This window comes from Pteropus medius, unplaced genomic scaffold (assembly GCF_902729225.1).
Source record: "Pteropus medius unplaced genomic scaffold, Ma_sr-lr_union100, whole genome shotgun sequence".
In the NCBI taxonomy this organism is placed as follows: Eukaryota; Metazoa; Chordata; class Mammalia; order Chiroptera; family Pteropodidae; genus Pteropus; species Pteropus medius.
The window spans coordinates 416,415-425,837 of record NW_024349797.1 but is presented as its reverse complement, the minus strand read 5'-3'; the positions used below and the strand labels follow the sequence as shown (position 1 = coordinate 425,837).

The window sequence follows — 9,423 nt, the reverse complement described above, 5'->3', positions numbered from 1 at the left end:
TCAATTCTGACACTACCTAGAGTTAGCACAAACCCCACAGGTCAAGGACTCAGTCCTGCAAGACTGCCCCCCCTTCAGACGTCAGTTACAAGTCCCAAGGGCCACCTGTACTTCTAACCAAATGGCTATAGGTTCGGGGATCCCCATAACCCCTCTTCAGGTGTAACAATGCACTAGAACAATTCACAGAACTCAGGAAAACAATTTACTTATATTTATGTTTATTATAAAGGATACAACTCAGGAACAGCCAAATGGAATAGAGAGTGGGAGGGAGGAAGGGACAGGGGAAGGTTGGAGGCAAAGGTGGAAGAAGGTGCCGCGATCCCGTGCCCTCTCTGGGTGCTCCCAGCACAAAGTATGCACCGACCCGGAAGCTCTTCAGACCCCATCATTTACAGTTTTTAAAGAAGATTTCATTACATAGACATGACTGATTAAATTATTGACCATTGGTGATTGAACTCAATCTCTAGCTCATTTCCTTTCCCTGGGGTTGGGAGTGAGGGTTGGGCTGAAAGTTCTAACCCTCTAATCAGTGGTTAATTTTTCTGGTGAAGACCCTATCTTGAAGCTACCTACCCATTCACCTGCCTCCACATACACATATACAATGAATCATTTCATTAGATACAAGACAGTAAATTCCAAGAGATTTGTGGAACTCTGTATCAGGAACTGGGGACAAAGACCACATATTTATTTTGTATTACTCCACAGAAGGTTAACGCCAAGGCCTGAATGTCTTAGGCTGAAGGGAAAGATTTTTTTTGAGTAAGAAGACACGAGCAAGGTGTACTCTGTGTTCACAGCCTCCTGTGTGGTTAGGTGGGCCTCAGACTTCACAGGATGTAGGTGGTGTGGGGTCTCCATTACCTCGTTATCCTGTTACCAGGCTACCAGATCTCTCACTTGCAAGGCTTTTTGTAAAAGTCGGGGAGAGGGCAGGGCAAGCTTCAGTTTTTACCATTTCTCCTCTTGCAACTAGAGAACTGTAGATGGAAAGAACTGTATTTGCTTTCTCTCTGCAAACTGCCACGCCGAGGCTGAGTGGAGGGAGAGGGAGGAATAAGAGTCTGCCTTCTCTCATTGTGTTGGTTGCAACATTCTCCAGAACTCAGCAAAGGCATGAAGTGAGCCTACCAGGTGTTCTCTGTTTGCGGGTAACAGACAGGGGATGTGGACACAGGTTGGTATGTTTCCTGTTGTCAGTAGTGGTTAGATTTCGCTGGAGACTTTTCTTCTTTTGACTCAAAATAAAATATGCCGACACCAAGGGAAGTGGTGAAACTGTGGAGTGGTCTACGTTTTAGAAATCTGGTATTTGGAAACCTGCAGACCTGAAGAATCAGGGGCTTCTCGTGAAGATTTGACACAGAGACAAGGCGCTGACTCATTAGGAAGTGCGGTGGACCTTTACGTAAAGCCTCAAACCACAAGTGTTTCGCTTCTGCAATCTGTAGGCTTTGCTAGACAGACATTCTTGTTAAGCGCTGTGTCAAACAGTGGGGTGGCTGGTTTCTTTCCCCTCCCCACAGTGACCACACGCATCTTTTATAATATTCCATGCCATGTGTCAACTTGCAAGAAAGAATTCATTAATGAGCCTGTTTAAAGATTCTTAAATGGAGGGTTTTATTGGAATGAAGAGCAGCTGTTCTTTTTGTATATGGAAGTATGTGAACCCCAGACTTCATCCCCATTCAGGCGACTGGGTGGGAATGGTGCGGTTGCTGATGGTGAGGGACTAGAGATGGTGGGGGTTTCTTGAGAAAGGCCCGTCACTGAAGAACTCTCTACCTCCTGATTTGACCTAGGTTTTCCAGGGATAAAATACGATTCCAAGTTTGAGGGAGAAACAAAAAAGTAATCATTCTCCAGTTCCCAACCCCTCTGCATCATCTCTAACCAGGCTCAGCTTCCAGCTGAGTAGTAATGGGTCCGGCCTGATCCAATGGCAACAGAAGGGAAAGTCCTTCCTGGTGCCCGTCTGTGCTCGTGATGGTCACCACCTGGTCTGTGAAGCTGACTGCTTGGCTGGAATCCCCGCTCCGCTACTTTCTAGCTGTGGAACTTGTCGAAGCTTAATTCACTCCCTGTGCCTCAGTTTTTGCTTCTGTCAAAAAGGAGTAACAGCAGCAGTATTCACCACATTCAAGAGGAGGAAGCAACGCGAGTGTCCATCAGTGGATGCATGGAGAAGCAGAATGTGGTATCCAGATACGGCGGAATATTATTTACCCTTAAAAGGAAATTCTGACACTTATTATAACATGATGAACCTTGAAGACATCACGCTAAGTGAAAGAACAAAGACTATACGATTCCACTTATATGAGGAACGTAATCAGATGCAGAGACAGAAAGCAGAATGGTGGTTGCCAGGGGCTGGAGAATGAGTGTTTAAAGGGGACAGAGTTTCGGTTTTGCAAGACGAAGAGAGTTCTAGAGATGGATAGTGGTGATGGTTGCACAACTATGTGAACGCACTTCATGCCACTGAACTACACATTTAAAAATGGCTAAGAATGTAAATTTTATATTATGTGTATTTCTATTATCTGTAATTATGTTATGTGTAATAGTATATGTATTTATATTATGTGTAACTTTAAAAAAAAAATGAAGGGTAATAGTATAGGGTTGTTGTGAGGATTAAATTAATTAGTGTGAATCAGTAGTTCTCCACCAGGGAGCTCCCCTGCCCCCTAGACCTGTTGGGCCCAGAAAGTCAGCAGTGCTGAGGTTGGGAAGCCCCATGATAAAGCACCTGGCACAGAGTAGTTCTCGATAAATACAGGCTGTGATTTTTATTTCATTTACGTGAAAGGAATTTATCACACCCCTAAATTTCCTCTCCCTCTCCAACAAAGGTCTCCACGTGGCCATTTGTGGTCATTAGTTGAGCCAAAGATTCTTCTCCACAAACTCAGGTCTGTTAACAAATATTCATTACTTTATTTTCTTTAAATCAAATTCATTTGGCCCCAAAACCCTCATTTCCACCCTCTGGGCAGGTGGAAATATAACCTGTCATTATTCGTGCCTCCTCCTGCACATCCCAAGAGTCTGAGGTCTTACATAGGGCCAGACATCCAAGGGGGCATCTCTGGCCTGCAGCCTACCTGGGGTGGTCCCTGTCCAAGCCTGAGCGGTCCTGGAAGGCTGCCCAGCTGCTGGGAAATATCCGCTGTGGACAGGAGTCCCAGGGTTGGGTTTCCAGCCTTCCCACGCCTTCCATGAAGTCATTCTCTTTGCCTACACATCCCACCACTACTGTGAAGCACCTGTGACCTCCCCCCCGCTTCTCAGGTATGGGGACCGCTCCCCTCTCTCCTGGCATAATTCTTTCATGAGCTGGGTGGCAACTCTGCCCTTCAACACAGGCCGGCCCTGAGGCAACTCAGTGCAGAGCTGCGGGGCTGGTGGCTGGTTTGTCATCTCAGCTCCAAAACCCCCTTCCACTTTGCCAGCTGGCTCCTTCCTGGGGTGTGATAAGGAGGGCCAGAGGGAGACTGGAAGGTGGGAGGGAGAAGGCACAGCTCTTTACTTTCATCATCGCTTCACCAAAAAGCCCTTGCTGTTCTTTTCAGTTTTCAGCTATTTTTCCCACCCTTCCAGGAGCAGGGGGTGACACCTCAGAGGTACCAGAGGCCCCAGGCAGAGCCACCTCCTCAGAAGTCAGAGTTGCAGCTCAGCAGGGAGCCGACTGGGTTGTAAGAACAGCCCCCTCTTCCTTTTGCTCCTCCCCGACTCCCACCAGGAGCTGTTTCCTGTTTCCTTCAGGGGTCCCCCTTCCCCCCTCTGTTTTCTCTCACCTGTTTAACCAACTCCTCCTGTTAATGTCTCCGTTAAACTGTCTAGCGTGGTTTGTCTGCTGCCCTAAGAACCTGCGCGGTGGGGTGGGGCACGCCTGCACGCACCCCACATCCAGCAGATCTGTGGCACTGGGGCTCCCACACCTATGGTGACATCAGAAAACTGCTCAGGACGAGGAAGATCAGTTTGAGTTATTAGAAGAATGAATACCAGACACACAGTTTCCTTCACTGCGGCACATTCAACTTGTCACCGTCACCTGTCCCCGAACATCAAAGGTGGAAGCAGGGCAGTTTGCTGCTCGTCCTCCATAGGCTGCAGCTTGCTTTCTCATGAGGAGAAAGGCCAAGTGGCCTGCAGACACACAGAATGTCCCTCTCTGGTGTTTGAGAAGCACCACCTTTAAGCCCCAAGTGAAGTCTCTCGAGAGGTTCCTTGGAACAACGGGAAGAAGGCACTTGGCACAACGCATTTCAGCGTGAACCAGACGTTTTAAGGGTGCTAAGGTTTATGGCCGCAGGGCCCACACTCAATGAGAGGAAAGAGCTCAGATGTGGCAAATGTAATAGGTACAGGAGCCAGGCAATAGAAGTGTGAATCTGGGAGGGCATGAGAAAAGGTGTGTAGACCCCTGCTTTAAACAGGTTCCGGAGCCCTGTCGTTCATTTTTTGGGACATGCGTGCGTCAGTGGTAACAACTCAACTTCTCCCATTTGGTCTGAGCTCCTGCTGCCACCTTGTGGCTGTGTGTGTGAGGGACCCTGGGAAGGCAGAGCCACTGTGGCTCATCCCCACACTTTGATTTGGAGAGATGAGGGAGCTTCCTTGAGCTCTCGTTTCCTTCATGAGCAGAAGGCAAGGCCACTCCTCAACACACGACCATTTGTGAGGGTCTTCATGAGCAGAAGGCAAGGCCACTCCTCAACACACGACCATTTGTGAGGGTCTCGCTGGCCCTGCCATGAGATTTCTAAGAGTCCACAGACGAGATCTCCCATCCTCATGTGCAGTGCCATTCACATAGGGGACCTGCGGATGTGTGTGTCACTGTGGAGAAGGCAGGTACCAGCAGGACGGGCACCCATACTCTGTAGCTCTGTACTTCAGAGTCTGTCGGGAACAAGTCCCCTTTCAAGTAGGGGATTCAGGAGTCCTCGGAGGCAGGAAAAATCCGAGCTAATCAAAGCTAATTTTTAAATTTTTGTTATTTTTTAAACCCTACAGCACCTGGTCTTCCTAGGTGGTCTCCCATCCAAGTATTAACCAGGCCCGACCCTGCTTAGCTTCCGAGATCGGATGAGATCGGTGTGTTCAGGGTGGCATGGCCATAGTCTACAAAAGTAATTTTAAAAAGTTCCATTACATCACAGGATTGTCTTCTTTTTAGCATTCCCCCCCGCACCCGCCCCCCACTGATGCTGTATGCTGAAATCTTGACACTGTCCTGACTTCCATTGGTGTATGGTTCCCAATCGTGAGCTCCTTAAGGACAAGGACCTTTCCTATCCATGACCTGTATCTAGCACAGGGCTGAGCACAGAGGTGTTAAATGTTCTTGAGTGAAAGAACCCTATGCTATCTGATCAGCACATCCCGTCAGTTCTTCCGGAAGTCCTCCTCTTATCCATAGCCCTCCTCTTTATTCCTAGGGCCAATGCAATGGGTGCTGTGTGCCACCCAGATTCTCCTTTGCCATGAGACGCTCATTCCCCTAAACACTCAAAGATAAGTCCCTCTCCAGGAACTGCCTTCCTTTCAAAAGCAGCAGGCAGTCTCCTCCTGGGGGCAGCCCACATCCAATTACTGATCTATACTGGCAGGGGTGGCTCCAGCCATGGGATCCACTGGTCCTGTCACATACTGTAGCCTGATACAACAATTGTTGGCCCAATAGAACAACTGAGTGGCCTTTTAAAGGTGTAGCTGAGGTGCCAGCTTGGGAACGATACCCTGTGGGGTTTGGGTACCGTCCTTCAGGATGGAGGATACCTCCTAAATCAATGACCATTCTAGTGGTTCCGTGGCTCCGAGAGGCAGAATACATGAGACTGGGAACCAAGCAAACATGGGAATGACCCCGCTGTACGCCTTCACCAATGACCCGCTTGGGGAATTTGGGCTTCCTACACCCACGACTTTAGGCTCTGTCGGTCTAAAGAACCTGTTTCCATCAGAGGATACAAGAGTCTCATTCGACTTCAAGCTCCAGATGTTGCCCAGTCACTCTGGGTTCTTTGTGCTAAGAGATCAGCAGGCGAGAGGTCACCATAATGTTGGGAATAATGGACCCTAATCACAGGAGAAGGCAGGGCTGCTGTCACACAATGGGGGCAGTAGAGAACGTGCCTGGCACCCAGGTGATATGCCGCAGTGTCTCTTGGTAATCCTTTGCCCACTTTAAATGGGAAATGATCAGTCAAGTACATCAGTCACTGCCTGAGAAGGGGCTCAGAGCTTTCAAGGATGAAGGAGGCTGGTCATCTCAGCAAGAAAGCCTACCCTACAGGTGAGAGGAGGTAAGCACCTAGATATGAAGAGGTGCTAATCAAAAAGGCAGTAGAGGAAGAAGATTCATGAATGGTGTGCCCTGCCCAGATTTTAGAATCGAGGTAAATATTCTCCCGAGCTGCCTGGAGTGTTGCCCTCCCCAGGGAGTTTTCTCAGCATCTTGTTTTAATTCTGGACATCTCAAAAGGGCCACCCCAGCTCTAGAGCTCCCTATGGATTTCAACTAAAGCCTCTGTTGTGACTATATCACAGTTCCATTTTCTCCTCTGCTCAATCCAGCTCCTTGTGCTCCCTCGCACTCCCCAGTAAACGTCCTGTGCAAGAGTATCAGGCTCAGAGTCTGCTTCCACCGCTGCTAACACACTCCACTCACATCTTAGTCCGGGCCAACACTGCCTCAAGGCGCAACAGCCGCCAATGACTTCCTCAGGGCTTCCCCTGCATTTCAAACATCCTGTGCACACTTACCAAGAGGAATTTTCTCCAATCCTGCCTCCATCATGCCATTTATTACATGAATTATCTCAGGCAAATTACTGAACATCAAGTAGGAAAAACTTGTACGTCAATGGAAAACTGTATTGTCTACACCATATCCGTCTTATCAGATTCTGATTCCGTGGCAACTCTTTTCTAACTTTGTAAGTTGTAGGTAACTGCTAAGACATGCAACTTCTGTCTCCTCTAGTAGAGCGTCAACTGACCCCCCCCCATAAAAATTAAAAAATTGTCTCCATTTACAATTCATTTCAACATTCCCTTACTCTATATAGATTTGTGCTTTGTAAAAACTTTAAATTTTAACTGATTATAACATATGGTTAATTCTCTAGATTAATACTTTAAATAGTCTTGAACATGTGTATTTTTTATATCTGAGAGTTTACCTTCTCCTGAAAATTATCTTTTAGCTCTCGATTTCCACATATGTAAGTAAGATGGCGATAAAAACATTTGGCAGGTTTGTTCTGGCATACATTAGGGACTCACATGCTTACTGCCATCAACCTTTTCCAAAAAAAAAAAAAAAAAAATCATTCCGGCTTTATACAGTCCTTTCGCTGAAACTTACAATGCAAATGTAATGTATTTTCCAGAATCTTTAATCTGGCAGAGTTACCACATGCCAGCCCTTTGCCACAGACACATCAGCAACTTGTTTTACTTTCTTTTTACTATTAAATTGATCATGTCTAATTAGTCTATCATTGTAATTTATTATCTTCCATCTTTGAATATGGAATATTTACAAAATCAATTTACAACAATCCTTTTCAGGCTGAACAGACTCCAAATTTTAAACTTTCTTTTTAAAAATTGATTTTAATCTCTTTAAACATTTGTTTGCTCTTAGCGTAAAAATCACAAGTGAGAAATTATTTGATATAGTCCCTCTCCTCCCCAAATTGATGGTGTACTTGGAGAAAGTAATTAAATTCTTCTTAGTTGGAAATGTCATGAAGTACGAGTTCTAATAAATTTATGTCCTCCACATTGTAAGATAAAGGGACTTTCCCAGGCTTCAACTAGTAAAATTCTCACCTATGGTTAAAACCAATTCTCTCCAATCAAAGCAGGAAGTGGGCAAGGTGTTGCAGTAATCCAATTCAACTGTCTAAGCAGAAGTGGAAGCTGGATGTGAAAAAAAGCTGGAGCCTAACATAGTCATGTTAACTTATCTGAAGCAAAAATGTGACAATAGAAGAAATGTGCTCTGCTTGGAGTCCAGAAAAAGGAAGCCAAAGACCAAAAATTGACAGTGTTCACCACAGAATAAAAAAACTAAAATTGACAGACATAAATATTCTATCAAAAATTATCAAGCATGCTTGTCCCAAACCAGAGAAAAAAAGAAATGACGTTCACAATTATACAATTCTTGTGTTTTAATTCTAGATCTAAACTAACTTTTGATAACCAATGTCGCCTATCGGTTATCTTCTAATATAAGGCTAGAAGTGCCCTAATTTCTAGAACTGTAAGTTAATAAATTGGCACTTTAATCAACACATTGATTTTTCTACTACTTTCATTATTATTAGTTGGTTCTGAAGTTAATTTGGGTTTTTAAAATATCAAGCATCTAAAAAACTTAGGTTCTGACACAGTCATGTTTAAGTACTAACTAACTTCTAACAAACCCTAAAGCCAACCATTTTAGGATAGCCAATCTGCCTCTCTTTAGAACTTCTTACTGCTCCACGGTAATTCTACGTCTTATGCCATCTTACTCCTTTATCTAAAACACACTTTGTGCAACTTTAGCTAAAAAATGCTAAACTTCATTATAAAAAAATGCACCCTAAATTTGACTTTATCTTCCATGCTATTTAGAAAAGAAGCTGAGGATCTTGCCTTTTTTAGGCCAATGTCCAATTTCCATTAGGCTTGCTGTGTGTGCCATGGGCACACGGGCCAGTGCCTTCCGTGGTGGTTATGCCATATCATCTAATTAATGGTGACACAGAAGGTTTCTCTATGTTTCAGTACTTGTCATTTCTTTGGCCCTCTCACCCATGACCCGGATAACCTGTAGGTTTTCTTTCTGACTTGCTTTTCAGAGGGTGACTAACATAGGTTGAGAAACAGAGATGTTAACTAGAGACATGCTGGAACCTGTGAAATTAGATAGTTTTCTGGTTTCTAGAATGGAAAAGATATTATCAATAGAAACTACTTTTTTTTTGCTTCTTGTCCTCTGGCCCTATGTTTTCAAAGAAGAAGTCTAAGATCACACAAAATGAATCATAAGCCTACAAAGGGATGGTTTTCAGTAATTAAACTGCAGTATTTCTCCATTCATCCCACCCAACTCAAGATAAAGTTCACTTAGCTTTTACTTGAAACACATTTCAGTGCTTAGGCTCTGAATGGAGATTTCGTTCCACTTAGAATGAACTGAAAGGTTAAGCTCGGGGCTGAAGAAGGACTCCACATTGGCTATCTCTTGTCTCTACTATTACTGCAGCTATATCAGCCCATGTACCACATCTGATATACAAGGATCAATAAAAACTCTAGGCTAGAAAAATAACTGCCTAAAAAACATGAAAAAACCCACTGTGTTGTAAGTAAAAGGAAATACTGATTTCTAAA

The 9,423-nt window shown here is 44.8% G+C and overlaps 1 pseudogene; it reads right to left on the bottom strand.

The window, feature by feature from the left end:
* Nucleotides 1-5,034: 5,034 nt before the first annotated feature.
* LOC120620025 (uncharacterized) lies at nt 5,035-5,152 on the bottom strand (annotated as a pseudogene).
* Nucleotides 5,153-9,423: the final 4,271 nt, after the last annotated feature.